This window comes from Heterocephalus glaber, unplaced genomic scaffold, assembly GCF_053883595.1.
Source record: "Heterocephalus glaber isolate CG9 unplaced genomic scaffold, H.glaber_assembly_v1.0 deba00000546, whole genome shotgun sequence".
NCBI classification, from domain to species: Eukaryota; Metazoa; Chordata; class Mammalia; order Rodentia; family Bathyergidae; genus Heterocephalus; species Heterocephalus glaber.
Genome location: NW_028258147.1, coordinates 43,617,283 through 43,629,967, shown reverse-complemented (window position 1 = coordinate 43,629,967; position 12,685 = coordinate 43,617,283).

Genomic DNA, 12,685 nt, shown 5'->3' with positions numbered 1-12,685 from the left:
AAGATTTAGTTTCAGTTTATTGTGGCACCCATTTGTCTCATCTTTTATGTGTTAGTGTTGTGTCTGTTGTGTGTCTGATTTTACATTCTTTTCAGTCCTCATCAGGAGCAGAGTGATGGGAGGATCCTGCTCTACTGGGTCCACTCTGCTTGACTGTTTTCTCACTAATTTTAAATTGGCTTTTTCTCCAGAACAAGAAGATGAATGTGGGGAAAAATTTTCTCACAAAAGACTCCACTCCCTGTGCCAACTGGAATGGCCAGCCTTCAGGGTGGGATGGCCAGCCGAAGGGACTTTTGACCCCAGTATTTGTCGGAAGGTGTGGGGCAAAGTCACTGGTCACCCTGGCCACCCAGACCAATTTCCCTACATAGACGTCTGGGTTCAGGCTTGTGAGGAGCCCCCGGGTTGGCTGCAGTGCTGTTCTCTTCGAACAGACACTCACATTTTAGTCACTGCCCTGAAAGGACCCTGGGGACTTAAGCCCCGGGCTCCCAGCCGGTGCTCTCACAGGAACCTGACCCCGTGGACCCCTTGGGGGGCCTCCGCCCTGTGTGGAACCCTCCACCTCCTCAGATGGATCCCTCTCTAGACCCCGAACTCCTTTCCTTCCTCCGTCTGTTCAACCTTCAGCTCCTACCTCTCTCTATCCTCCTCTCCCTGAGGGGCCCCACTCCCCAGACTCGGTGACTTCTCCCCCACACATGCGAGCTGGGGGTGCATGTGGACCTAGCGAGGTCCCCATGGGGGAAACTAGTTTGGTTCCTCTCTTGCCCCTTTGGAGACTGAGCAAGGTCACTATGTTTATATTCCTTTCACTACCAGTGACTTATACAATTGGAAACATCAGAATCCTCCTTTTTCAGAGAAACCACAAGCTCTAATCTCTCTCCTGGAGTCTACCTTTCATACCCATGATCCTACTTGGGATGATTGCCAACAACTCCTCCAGGCCCTTTTTACCTCAGAGGAGAGGGAAAGAATCCAGGGAACAAGCTGTAAGGTCAGTATTAGGTGGAGCAGAGGGCCCCTAGATGAACAACAGTGGGCCCATATTGAGGCACAACTCCAGTCCACCCAACCCCGTTGGTAAGTTAATTCCTCGGGTGGGAGAGTGGCTCTCCAGAACTATCGACAGCATCTCCTGGCTGGCCTGAGGGGAGCCGCTCGGAACCCTACCAATTTGAGCAAGGTAAACGAGGTCCTTCAAGGATCAGAGGAATCCCCTTCTGCCTTTTTGGAGTATCTATTGGAAGCATACCATACGTATACTCCAATCAATCCAGACGCCCCTGCAAATTGGCAGGCAATAAATTTGGCATTTGTTACCCAGTCGGCCCCAGACATTAGAAAGAAGTTGCAAAGGCTAAAAGGATTTGAGGGACAGAATATAGAAAAGTTGATGAGTGTAGCCATGAAGGTGTTTAACAACAGGGATCCCCCGGAAGAGAGAATGGCCAAGAGACTGGGAAAAGTGACCATAGCCGCCTTGGCTGATGGAGGATTTGTCCAGAAAGAAAGACCTGAAAACAAAGGAGGGAACAAGGGAAAGATCCAACCCTTATTAGAAAAAGATCAGTGTGCCTATTACAAGAAAAAAGACCATTTTAAAAGGGATTGTAAAAAGCCAAAGAAAAAGAGAGAAGGAGGCTCAAAAGGAGAAAGGTGGAGTCCTCTTAGTAGATGAAGAAGACTGACGGGGCCGAGGCTCATGGCCGCTCAACCCCAGTGAGCCTATGGTGACTTCGGAGATGGGGGAACAGATGGTCAGTTCCTTGTGGACACTGGCGCTGCCCACTCTGTCCTGAAGACCCCCTTGGAACCCTCACTTCCTTAAAAACCTCCATTACTGGAGCCACAGGAAAGTGGCCTCCTACCCTTGGACCACTAAATGAACTGTAAATCTAGGAAAAGACACCGTCACCCATTCCTTCTTAGTTATCCCTGAGTGCCCATAGCCATTGCTGGAAAGAGATTTGCTACAAAAATTGGGGGCTGTTATTTCCTTTGAGCCTGAAGGAGGGACTTCTGAACTTAAGCCACCCTCTGCCATTATGGTAACGGTTCCCCTAGAAGATGAATTTAAATTGCTAAAGGAGGGCACAGAGCTCCCCAAACAGAAATAGGACTACCTTCAGAAAAAGTTTCCCCGGGTATGGGCTGAAACCAATCCACCTGGGCTAGCCAAACACCATGCCCCAGTGGTGGTTCAATTGTTGGCCTCTGCTACCCCTGTCCATGTGTGACAGTACCCCCTCCAGCTGGAGGCCAAGGTAGAGATCTCCAAACACATCCACTGACTCCAGGAAGCTAGCATCTTGGTCCCTTGCCAGTCAGCCTAGAACAAACCCCTGCTTCCTGTGAGGAAGCCTGGCACCTCAGACTTCAGGCCAGTACAGGATTTATGGGAGGTAAACAGCTGGGCGGAGACCATCCACCCAACCGTACCAAACCCCTATACTCTGTTGAGTCTCATCCCTCCTGCTCATGTGTGGTACTCGGTATTAGACCTCAAAGATGCATTTTTCAGCCTGCCCCTAGCACCAGTGAGCCAGCCCCTCTTTGCCTTCGAGTGGACTGACCCAGACACTGGGACTACCGGACAGCTGACATGGATCCGGTTGCCACAGGGATTCAAGAACTTCCCCACTCTGTTTGGAGAAGCTCTCAGCAAAGATCTAAGAGAGGTAAGGAAAGTTTTTCCCTAAGAAACTATTCAGTATGTAGATGACCTCCTAGTGGCAACTTTGACCAATGAAAAGTGTCTTGCATCCACTGAGGGCCTCCTGGAAGTCCTCCAAGACCTGGGATATTGGGTGTCTTGGAAAAAAGCTCAGCTCTGCCAGACCAAGGTAACCTACTTGGGCTATATTCTTGAGAAAGGAAAGAGGAGGCTGGCAAAATCAAGGGTATCAGCAATTCTCCAGATTCCAGAGCTGAACTCAAAGAAACAGGTGCAGGAATTCTTAGGGGTGGTTGGGTATTGCAGAATTTGGATTCCTGGCTTTGCTGAGATTGCCAAACCCCTGCATGAAGCCACTGTGGGAGGAAATACGCCCCTCAAATGGACTGAGGCTTGCCAGCAGGCATTTCAATTGCTCCAGATTATGCTTACAGCGGCACCAGCCCTGGCATTACCAGACTTAAACAAGCCCTTCACTCTGTATGTAGTGGAGAGAAATGGGGTACCCAAGGGAGTGATTATTCAGCTTTTGGGGCCATGGAAGTGGCCAGTGACATACCTCTCAAAGAAACTAGACCCAGTGGCCCAAGGGTGGCCTATCTGTCTGAGGACTGTAGCAGCAGCTGCTGCTCTAACCTGAGAGACTGACAAACTGACATTCGGACAGGATTTGACTTTGATCACTCCCCATGCCATTGAGCCCTTGTTGAATAGCTCACCTAGCAAGTGGCTGTCTAATGCCAGGCTGTTACAATATCAAGGACTCCTATTAGAACAGCCACGCATTAAGTTTGCCACCACCGCTAGCCTCAATCTGGCTACTCTACTCCCAGAATCTGACGAACAGTTGCCCATCCATGATTGCCTCGAGACTCTTGAAAATTTGAGGGGAAGGCATCCAGATTTAATGGACCAGGCCCTCCCCCATGCAGAGACAACACTCTACACTGATGGGTGCAGTTTCATGGGTGACAGAGTGCAGTATGCTGGAGTGGCAGTGGTCAACCAGGACCAGCAGGTGAAATGGGAGCAGGGGCTACCCCAAGGGACATCGGCACAAAGGGCTGAGCTGATTGCTTTGACTAAGACTCTGGAACTGGGGAAATGCAAAAGGATAAATATTTTCACTGACAGCCATTATGCTTTTGCCACCACTCATGTACATGTGGAGATTTATCAGAACCGAGGGCTGCTGACCTCTGAAGGAAAGAAAATTAAAAACAAGACTGAGATATTGGCATTGCTACAAGCCATCTGGTTGCCCCGAGAGGTTGCCATCACCCATTGCCATGGGCACCAAAAGGGGTCTAGCCCCAAGGTGATTGGTAATAATGCTGCTGATCAGGCAGCAAAACAAGCTGCCCCAAAATCAGTGGGGAAGCAAATGGTTCTGCTTCCCACGCCAGTACTCCCAGAAAAACCTGAATACACGGATAAAGAAGTAACAGAAATGAACAGGAAACACTGGACTCAAGGTAAACATGGGTGGTAGACAACTACTGATAAAAAGGTGGTGCTCCCAGCCTCTGTAACAGACAGCTTTTTTCCTTCAGTATCAGGGATCAAACTCAGACCATGCACTTGCCAGACAGGCACAGGGCCGCTGAGCTACATCCCTTGCCCTTAATTCTGCTTCTTGATCTGCAAAGCATTTAACATTTACTATCTGGCCCTTTACAGAAAATTTAGCAACTTCTGATATATGTGCATGGGTGCACATGCACACACACACACACATACACACATGAGCACAAAATTTGTTGAATCATTTGAAAGCAAGCTGCAAATGTTATAACATTTCTGTTTCAAATACTTCATTATACATCTTCTAAAATAATGTTTCTGTGTAACCATAACAATATGACCACACCAAAGAAAATGAATTATTTATAATATTACAGAATACCTATCCATATGGAAGTTTATGTAATCATGTTTGCAATTTTCACAAAATGAAAATGCATAACTTTATAACTGTAAGAAAAAAATCTCTTGTTACAAAATTTGTTTTTTATAATCAATGTTGAATTTTTAGCATCAACTTTATTACTCAAGAGACTCAGGAAAAAAAGTGAAAATAGAAGGAAAAAAACGGAAACAAAGCTTTTGTACATAGGCTTGAGGGAAGGAATGGGATAAAATAAAATAAAATTTATAAAAAAGAGGCTTAGGAAAGCTAATAAAGCTGGGCATTTTAGATTGAAAAATACTGTGTTTTGGGGTCCCACAGCTCATATTCTGTGATACATTCAGCTTTGGTGGGTGTGGTATTGTTTGCTGTAGGAGTTGGCAGGACAAAGCAGAATGCTGTATAAACCTAATATTAATTATTTCTAATACCATATTAGAAAACAGACATTCTTATACCATTTATCTAGTTTTTGATTAGGTCTTTTCTAATTTATTTTTTGGTACCAGAGATTGAACTCGGGTCCCTGCACTTGCACAGCAGGCGGCGAAACCACTGAGCTAAATCCCACCCCCCACCCCATATATGCTTGTCTTCCAGGGCTTCATGCACAGTAGCACGTGCCATCACTTTGCTGTATCCACAGGCCTTTAGTAATTCTTTTTTTTTTGCAGTATTTAGAGTTTAACCCAGGAATATTCTACCACTGAGCTATACTCCCAGACCCCCTTTTTCACTTTTTATTTTGAAACAGGGTCTCACTAAGTGGGCCATGCAGAACTAGAATTTGTAATCTCTTGACTCAGTCTCCTAGAATTCTGGGTTACAAGTATGTGCCACTATACCCATTTCATGTATATTGGTAGTGGGGCTTGAACCCAGGGGCTTTGGATTGAGCTATATCACCAGGTCTTTTTACTTTTTATTTTGAGACAGGGTCTTGCTGAGTCACTATACTGCCCAGAGCTGGGATTATAGGATTATGCCACCACACCTGGCTAATGTTTAAATCTGGGTGATTTGTACTTGGAGGTTTGTTATACTACTCCTTATACCAGTTTTGCATATAACTAAAAAAACCCACAATAAAAATATATGTATATATCATTACAGTAATAGATTTGATTGATGCCCACATCTACTAAGACAAAATCGTGTTTATAATGTGTCAGATCCCTAAAAATTAGATGCAGAAACTATATGTGTTTGTGTGGACTTTACTTTAGAAGAAACATAACTGTTAAGTCAAACAAAACATAGAAAGGGTGATTTAAAATTTTGAATGGATTTTGAGCAAAGGCTACTTTATGCCTTGGGGGTCTTAGTTTTGTAAATATTTCATTTTTGTGGGATGAGAATCATGTGTAGGAATCACCTAATTTAGCTGTGGTGTAACAAAGTCTGGAAGGTTAGGGGGAGGCTATGTTTTTAAAATTCCCCACCACCAATCATGATTATGGCTACATGAGATTCATGTCTTGAAAAAAGAGATCTGTGTCCCAAAGCTCTGGAATTATTTAAACCATGTACTTTGTAAGCTCATCTTTGTTCTGTTTGAGCCATAATGTTATGTCTGCTTTCACCACAATCATATGGATGGGAACTGGCAGGTCAGGCCCTCTCCCATCATGCAGCAGGGTAGAATCTGCTTCAGGCAGTTAGCTGAAAGATCAAACAAATTCCTTCTCCTTGCTTTATGAGGAGCTCAAAGATAAATATTCTAGTACATTTTTTTAAAAAAATGAAGATAATCTTGCTATGTTCAGTACAAAAATTTAGTAATAAAAATTTTGGTAAAGAGTTATAATGAGTCTTTAAAATTGTTGAAGTTTAAAATGTAGTATTAGGCTGGGATGTAGCTCAGTGGTAGAGCACTTGCCTAGTGTGTATGAGGACCTGGGCTTGATCCTCAGCACTGTAAAACAAAACAAACAAACAAAAAAAGGGAGTACTAATATATATTTTGCAAACATAAAACATACAAAGTTTTAGTATGCTCAGTGTCATATTAAAATAAAAGTTAAAATTGAACTGGGGGTGATGGCACATGACTGTATTCTCAGCACTCTATGAGCTAAGGCAGAAGATTCATAAGTTTGAGTCCAATCTGAGCAATTCAGCAATTTAGTGAGACCCATATCAAAAAATAAAGTAAAATAAAGTAAAGGGCTGGAAATGAGCTCGGTTGAAGGCTCTAGATTTAATTCCCAGTAGAGAGATAGAGAGAGAGAGAGAGAGAGAGAGAGAGAGAGAGAGACAGAGAGAGAAAAGGAATCAATTGTGGAGTGTTAAAGTCAAGGCAGCCAGATATACTTGAATTTGCCCAACAAATATTCTTTCATAAAGAATTTGACACAAGACATTTCTTCCCACTGAGCAAGAAGTGTGATTTATTATCCCTTTTTCTTGATATACTATTCTTATTATGTGATAAAGTACTTTTGTCCTAGGCCATATAACCTAGTACTTCTGTATTTTATCAGTATATAATTCTACTTTTCTATTTGGTTTCACTTGGGTTTGTGAAGTAGCTTTTCATCTAGCAATACCATCTAACATGTCTTCTTTCCTTCATTCTTTTATCCAACATCTATCGATCAAGCACTACAGTTGATTTTTATTTAAAGTAATTATTTTCTACATAGTGTCTATGAACACAGGCTCAGTATAACTGAACCATGGCTCCTAGAGAAAATGCAGGGTCCAGTTGCTTCAGGACTCTGGTTACATCATTTTGCTGAACAGTTAATACATTACCTTGTTCAGTGTGTGGCCAACATTGCCATAATTAGTGTCTGAGCAGCACTTATCTAACACGTGCATTTTCTCTGTAGCATCTCAACCTTTTTGTAGTTAGGAACACTCCATAACCCTTTAGCAGTATGCTTGTGACTGTCTTAAGTAATGAAATCACCAAAATTGAAAGAAAGCACAAAAATGTGAAAAACAAGGTACTAAATAGCCTGTGAAGGACACTTGTTGACAATATGAGGGCTGAAGTTGGAAGGCAGAGCCACACTTTCTCTCCCTTAGCTGTGAGTGGGCCCATAGAGACTCAGAAGGTGAACTGCTGTGGGCTTATGCATGTCCACAATGTTACCTAGTGGGTTTTTTTTGGATAAGAAATAAATTTTAACAAATTCTGAAATATAGAATCTGAATAGTGATTTGCAATTATGGGAGCTCAGAGATGAACAAGAATTAATTCTTATGTTCAGCAATCTCAAATGAGTTTTGGGGAGAGATGTGAGCAGGACTAAATGTAATACAGTGTGGTAACCATGATAGTTGAGCTACCAGCATGATATTATATGCCTTTTCAGGAAGAAGTACATAACTACCTTTGGACCTACCATAGAATAGTGAGAAGACAAATCAACTTTGAAATCAAGACTTGGCATGGTACTGGCTCTGTAATGGCTGTATGATGGAACACAAGTCTTCTGACATTTTCAGCCTCAGTGTACCACATGGGGAAATGAGTATGGTAACACTCATCTTCCAGAACTCTGGTGATGAGAGCATCTAACCCTACTCTGCTTGGAAAATAGTGGACACCTGATTATGTGCTCGGTGGGGAGCAGTGGTGGGTAGCTTTACAGAGGAGGTGACATTTCAGCTGTGTTTTAAAGGATGAGGGAGGTGTTGATGGAGGCCACTGTGAGAAGCACAGTTGTAAGCCCTTTGTAGACCTGTTCTTTATATGTCCCCAGCTAGTTATGCTAGGAACATAATAGTAACCCAGGTATTGCATGTTGGCAAATTGGTGCACTGAGTGAGAAAAACATGAAGGGGACCTTTGTGATCCCTTTGGTATCTACTTCACTGCTGTCACCCATTTTCATAGCAACACATATTCTTGGTACATTATACATCAGTCTTGGAAAGTTAGTTTGTAGTAACTGAACAAGAGAAAATGTGTACTTTAACCGGGTGTTGTACACTCCCAAGTTGATTGTGAATGAAAGACATGGAAGAAAAAAAGTAAGAAAAATTGCATATGTGTGTGTGTGTTAAAGACAGAGAGAGAGACAGAGACAGAGAGAGAACAATATGGATAAATCTTGGCAATGTCTTATCAAGTAAAATAGTAATTCTTCCAAGAAAATATGCAAACATGTAGTCTGGAGAAACCAGGCAGCTGTGTAAGAATGAAAGCTAACATCACTAACTATGGACCTCTGGATGTGAATTACTAAGAAGAAAATAGCCTTACTTCTGCAATATTCTTGCCAAAAATGCATCCCTTTGAATCAAACCAAAAGGAAATATCAGGAAAACTCAACTTGAAGGACATAAGAAAATGCTAGATGCAGGCAGAGGAGACTTCCAGGTCAGCATGCCACAGCTCCCAGAGAAGAGGAGGCTTCTGGGTCAATGTGCCACAGCTCCCAGTGCAGAGAAGGCTTCAGGGTCCATGTGCAACTGCTCCTAGCATAGAGGAGGATTCCAGGTCAATGTGCCACAGATCTCAGTGCAGAGTACAAGGCTTCCAGGCCAACCTTCCACCACTCCCAGCACAGAGGAGATGAGCTGCGTGGGTTCCAGCAGCATCCACCACCTGCTGAAATGAGAAGACACATAAATAAGCCTGAGAATCAGACTTGCAGATCACTTAGAGCAACCCCAAAGGGAAATGAGATGGAACACTGATGCTCAACCACATGGACTCTCTGAACTAGCAAAGAAAGAGGATCTGGAAAAAATGAAATCAGAAATAATTTTACACATAACATCAGAGATTGTGCCCATAAAGCAAGACATGATTAATACATCTAGAGAGGACAAGGATAAAAAAATAGAGGAGCTGAGGAACATGTTGGAATCCCAACATAGGAAACAAATGGAATCCATAAAACAGATGCAAACAGATTTCCAGGAGATGAAAAATTCCATTGAAAGTCTATGCAGCAGAATGAGCCAATGTGAGGACAGAATTTCAGATATAGAAGATAAGATTGCAATTAATGACCAGGAAAAGAAAAATTTCTTTAAAATTGCAAGGGCCCATGAGAAATCAATCCAGCAGCTGCTAGATGATGCAAAGAAGAATAATATAAGACTGATTGGAGTCAATGAAGAAACAGGAGAGAGTGAAGATGACGTAAACTGTTCACAGAAGTGATGGCAGAAAACTTCCCAGGCAGGGGAAAAGAACTTGACATACAGATAAGTGAGGCATATAGGACTCCAAATAGACTTGATTTAAAAAAAAGGTACACATAGACATATAATTGTTAAGATTACAGAAATCCAACAGAATAAACTTCTACAAGCACGGAGAGAAAAGAAACAAATCACATACAAAGGAAAGCCTATCAGAATCACAGCAGACTTCTCAATGCAAACCCTCAAGGGAAGAAGAGCTTGGAGTGATGTATTGCAAGCCCTAAAGGAAAACAGCCTCCAACCCAGATTGATGTACCCTACAAAACTATCTTTCAAAACTGATGGAGAAATAATATACTTTCACGATAAAGACCACCATAGGAACTTCATGAATACCAAACCAGCACTCCAAAAAACTTTAGACAATATCCTAGGAAAAGACAATGTGGATTACAACCCCAGGAAGCCCAGCAGAATGAACCCATTGGACATGACAAATGGTCTCAACTCACCAATCAAAACAAGTAGACTGGCAGAATGAGTTAAGAAGCAAGATCCAACAATATGCTACATGCAAGAAACACACTTAATTCAAAAAGAAACTCATAGACTGAAAGTTAAATGGTGGAAAACAGTACTCCATGTGACAGGAACCCCCAAAAAGGCAGGAGTAACTATGCTCTTTGCAGATCAAGTAGATTTCAAACCAACACTGATTAAGAGAGACAAAGAAGGACACTGCATCCTTGTAAAGGGAACAATCCAAAAGGAAGCGATGACAATCATAAATATCTATGCACCAAACACTACTGCACCAAACTATATAAAACAAATACTAACGGACATGAAAAATCATGTAAGTACTAATACAATACTTGTCAGGGACCTCAACATACCATTGTCACAAACAGATAGATAAACTAGACAAAAAACAAGCAAGGAAATACTAGAACTCAAACTCTTGAACAAATGAACTTAACAGATGTTTAGAGTGTTCCACCCCACATAATCAGAATACACATTCTTTTCAGCAGCACACAGGTCATTCTGCAAAATAGACCACATACTCACTCATAGAAGATGCTTAAGTAAGTGCAAAGGAATTGAAGTTATCCCCTGTGTATTATCAGACCGTAGTGTGATGAAATTGGAGATCAATAGCAAAAGAAATCACAAAAATTTCATAAACACATGGAAATTGAACAACACACTTCTGAATAACCAATGGGTCACAGAGGAAATTGAAGAAATAAGACAGTTACTTCAATTAAATCACAATGACAATACAACATATGAGAATCTATGGGACACAATGAAAGCAGTCCTATGAGGGAAATTCATAGCAGTGAATATTCATATTAGGAAAACAGAGTGAGCCCAATTAAATAACCTGATTCTGAACCTCAAGCTTCTAGTAAAAGAAGAGCAGGACAAACCCAAAGCCCATAGTAAGGAAGAAATTATAGGGTAGAAATCACTGCAATGGAGACTAAAAGAACAATACAAAAATTCAATGAAACCAAGAGTTGGTTCTTTGAAAGAATCAACAAAATTGACAAACCCTTAGCCAACCTTATCAGAAAAAGGAAAGTAAAAGCCCAAATCCATGCAATTAGGAATGAAAAGAATGAAATTACAATGGACCCAGCAGAAATCCAGAGGATCATCAATACTTCTTCCAAGGACCTATATGCCAATAAGATGGAAAACACAGAAGAAATGGACAGATTCCAAGATATATATGAATTACCAAAGTTGAACGAAGAAGACCTAAAAGTTCTAAACAACCCAATATCAATCAATGAAATTGAAAACATAATTAAAAACTTACCAACTAAGAAAAACCTGGGACATGATGGCTTCACCGCTGAATTCTATAAGACATTTAGAGAGGAACTACTGCCACTCCTCTTTAAACTCTTCAATGAAATTGAAAGGGAAGCAATACTCCCAAATTCATTCCTGGAAGCAAGCATTTCCTTGATCCCCAAAGCAGAGAAAGGCCCAACTGAAAAAGAGAACTATAGGCCAATCTGACTAATGAATATAAATGCAAAAATCCTTGATAAGATACTGGCAAATGGAATGCAGAAGATCATCAAGAAGATCATACACCCTGACCAAGTGGGATTCATCTCAGGGATGCAGGGATGGCTCAACATATGCAAATCAATCAATGTAATACACTTTATCAATAGAGCCAAGGACAAAAACCACAGGATTATCTCAATAGATGCAGAAAAAGCATTTGACAAAAGCCAACGTGTATTCGTGATAAAAACCCTACAAAAAATTGGAACAGATGGACACTAACTCAATCTGATAAAAGCCATCTATGAAAACCTAACAGCCAATATCATACTAAATGGTCAAAAACTGAAATCCTTCACACTAAAATCAGGAACAAGACAAGGATGTTCACTATTACCACTCCTGTTCAATCTAGTTTTGGAAACATAAGCCACAATAATTAGACAAGAGAAAGAAATAAAAGGAATAAAAATAGGAAATGAAGAAGTCAAATTATTATTTGCAGATGCCATGGTACTCTATATAGAAGACCCCAAGAACTCCACCAAAGTCTTCCAGACTTAATAGCCAAATTCAATATAGTAGCTGGATACAAGGTCAACACATAAAAATCAACAGCTTTCCTCTACCCAAACCACAGACTCACTGAGAGAGAAATAGGGCAAACAATTCCTTTCACAATAGCATCCAAAAAACTGAAATATCTAGGAAGCAACCTAATGAAAGAAATCAAAAACCTCTTCTCTGAAAACTATAGCACTTTGAAAAGACAGATTGAAGACAATATCAGAAAATGCAAAGACATCCCTCGGTCCTGGGTAGGAAGAATTAACATAGTGAAAATGGCCATACTTCCAGAACTTCTATATAGATTCAATGCAATTCCATTTGAAATCCCAGCAGCATACTTCATGGACCTTGTTAAAATAATCCAAAAATTCATTTAGAAAAAG